This window comes from Sinocyclocheilus anshuiensis, unplaced genomic scaffold (genome assembly GCF_001515605.1).
Source record: "Sinocyclocheilus anshuiensis isolate Anshui unplaced genomic scaffold, SAMN03320099.WGS_v1.1 scaffold557, whole genome shotgun sequence".
NCBI lineage: Eukaryota > Metazoa > Chordata > Actinopteri > Cypriniformes > Cyprinidae > Sinocyclocheilus > Sinocyclocheilus anshuiensis.
In genome coordinates this window covers 274,644-278,329 of record NW_015540883.1, presented here as the reverse complement: position 1 = coordinate 278,329, position 3,686 = coordinate 274,644, and positions in this window count along the sequence as shown.

Genomic DNA, 3,686 nt, shown 5'->3' with positions numbered 1-3,686 from the left:
TAGGTACACTATAATTACAAAAAAGTTACACTGTAACTTCAGTTTACTTACGCAGTTCTTTGCAGGTTGCATATCTGGTTGTTACCCCCTTATTACCCAAACGTAACACATTGTTCCCTTATACCTACACGTATGTTCTTTATAGGTACACTATAATTACAGAAACGTACACCGTAAATTCATTATACTTACATAGTTCTTTGCGGGTTGTAATCTAAAGCGTTACCCAAAGCTGCAACAAATGCGTCGTCCGGTCTGAGACAGAAGAGTGGTCGAAGAGAGCAGTTTGCAGAAAGAAAAAAAACACAATCCAATCCGTCCGGAAGCGTTCCGGTTCAGGTGTTCATCACCGTATACAGAAAGTAGTAATTCATATGGCTCAAGAATGGTCACAAAGCCTAACAGCACCCAAAAATCCTGCTGCAACACCTCCTGGCCCCCGTGTCACTATTAAAACATAAGACACTTTAGATTTAAAAAATTACCATCTCGTTAACCCAGGCATGAAATAAATAACATACCTGTGGATAATGACTCACACCACCCAGCACACTCGATGGCGTTCAAGTTAAAGGCTCACCAAGATAAACATTCGCTCAACGTGTCTGTATTACTCCTCAGCTACACTGTAGTTTAAACGAGTCTCAAATTGCCCTTTTTGACATAGAATGTTCATAATGCAACTGCCACCATTAGCTGTTACCTCCTTGACATAACCACAGTTCACCAAGAAATCACGTCACTTCCGAGACTCCGAATGACGCGCTTAGTTAGATGTCAGTCTCATCTCCTTTTATACCCGTGGAACATACCATTTCATCCCCAATAACTGAGATGGTTAATCGCATCACCACATTTATGTAAAATTGTTCGTAAATTAAGAAAACAGAAAATATACTGTATAAATAATACAGTAATTTTCTTGCATAAAAAAGAGAATACTGCAATTTGTCATTAATCCATGGTTTTTGGTTGGGATAGATGCGGATTGTTTTTGTTGGCACCACATCTTCTACACAATTCCTGATGAAACACATCATGGTATCCGAATAAACCTCTATCTTTATTCAGAATAAATAAAGATAATTTTATCTTTATTTATCTGGCTGAATCTGGAAGCACCACAGACATCCAGGTTTCTGTGAGGCAGATTATGCAGCAGTTCCTTGTTCCCCTTGATAGGAGATGCGTGCCCGCAGTTCAGAGTTTGTTGTCCAGTGACTGAATGTTAGCCAGCAGATGGTGGGGAGAGGAGGTCGGAGGGGCTCTCTTCCCCCTTTTCCGGTTGTGTTTCCTTGGTCGCGGCTGTACTGTCCAGAGGCAATCATGGTTTGTTTAGAGGTTTTACTGAAACATGGCACAGGAACAATTGGAGCAAAAATTAAAGGTTTATTTCAGAACTATTACCAGCATCACAGTTGCACCACACAAAATGCACCGAGATTGCATCAGCTCTCTACCCCCTGTACAACCCATTTAGCAGCCAGTCACAGGCTTTCAATGTTAAACAACCAACTACAGTTTACTATCAGCTGAACTTGGAAATCCCCTTAAATTAACATAGCATTCTTGCAATCTAAACAGCAAAACACCACAGCTCCTCCCCTGTAAATTTTAATCTCTTACAACCTCTAAGAGAATCTGGGCTAACTGCTAATGCACATACCTTTTATTTATGTATTTATTTATTTTTACAAATCCAGCGTCGCACATCTCTTTCTAACAGGATGGCTTTTTAGAGGAATGGTTTCAGTTATTGATGAAGCTGGCATTGTTCCAGTTTCCAACTCTGCCACTGATTCAGTCTCAGCTCTGTCTGTTATGACAGTTTCCTTGTCTTTAGCAAGATCTGTGTCCATTTCATCACAGTCCTAGTTTCCTCCTTTATAAGGAACATGTTGATTTACATTGCTGTTACACATTGCTCATCTCATTCACATGTCTCTTTACAGTTTCCATTCACATCGACCAGATACATTACTGGAACCAGCACTTTTGAAATGGTACCACTCCACCATTTTTCCCCTCCCCTGTAATTTTTTACCAGAACCTGTTGACCAACAGTAAAGGCCCTGACTTTGAGGGGTCTGTCAAACTTTACAGAGTGATCAAACTTCAGAGTTGGTGAAAACTGTAGCTTGATAAGAGACAATAGTGCATGGACTGATCTCTTAAGAAAGAAAAAGTTCTGTAGGTGTCTTCCCAGTAGTACTATGAGGGGTGTTACGATAGCTGAACAAAAAATTAGCAACACAGTAATGAATCGTTCTGTGCTCCACGGTCCTGTTCATTGCAACTGCTTTCTTCAGATTATAGACTAAACGCTCAGCCAATCTATTTGATGCAGGATGATAGGCTGGCGATTTAGTGTGTTTCACCCAATTCAGCTGTAGGAATTGTTCAAATTCTCTGGACGTAAATTGTGGTCCATTATCTGTTACAACATCCTGTGGAAAACCATAGGATGCAAACAAGTTCCTCAACACTTCTATGGTCTTTGCTGCTGTGGTTGTTTTCATAGGAATAATCTGAGGCCATCTAGCATAAGCACCCATCACCACCAGAAACATATGCTGATGTTCCTCTCCAAATTTAGGTGAATGTACAGTAACAGGGCATGGCATACTACACTGCTGTTGCTGACCTGATACTGACTGACTACATTGTCAATATTTACATCCAGGGCAAGCCACCAAAAAAAAAAAAATTGCCAAGGATTTCAATTTGAACATACCCCAATGACTGTCATAAAGCTCTGCCAATAGCCTTTCCTGTATTTTTACAGGCATCAATTCAATTCAGTTCAAGTTTATTTGTATAGTGCTTTTCATGATGCAAATCATTGCAAAGCAGCTTTACAGAAAATTAAAGTTTCTACATTATATTTAGTAATAGCTTATCAGTGGTATCTATCTCAAGATGATGTCCATGTGGCAGTAAAAATCAAAAGAAAAATCAAGTAGTTAGTTAATGACATGTAATCAAACAGACGGTGGATACTATTAACAGCAATGATTATATGTTGCGATCAAACTTATAGCAAAATTTGGTAGTTTTGTATGTTGTCTGAGGGTTGACATCATCTGAGTTCCTCTGAGGGGTTGGCATCATCTCTTCTCAGGTGTTCGGTCATCTCAGGTCTTTGTAAGGGTTGGATCCAGACTAAAGCTTGTGTAATTCCTAGTTACCACGGGATGCCAATCCCGTGGCAGAAACAGAGAAAAAATTTGCGTAGCTGCTGTTCCAACTAAGCAAAAATTATGTGTTCAATCCAAGCAAAAGAATGTTAATGTGCATTTGATCAGATATAACTGCAGTACAAGATTATGAGATACATTATGTGAAAAACAATCAGAGCATCTTGTTATCACTAGTTTTATTCACGAGCGGAGAGCCGCACTGGAAACATCCCGGGCTGACGCTCACAAGTTTGGGGTAAGTATACAGCACGCTGCTAACTCTCCCACCACCTCTACTCTGTGTGTTTCTCTGCACAGGCCCGGTGCACCCAGGACGCGATCTTCCCAGATGTCCTTCACTCCGGCGCCGGGACACCACGGACCATGGGTGCACCCGCAGTGAAAGACGCGAGCCAGGCCCTGGGCGACGACCTCTCCCCCTCCGCCGCCTCCGGTCTTCGAGATCTCCACCCGGAACCGCTTCGCTCCCCTCCGCGAGACGGAGCG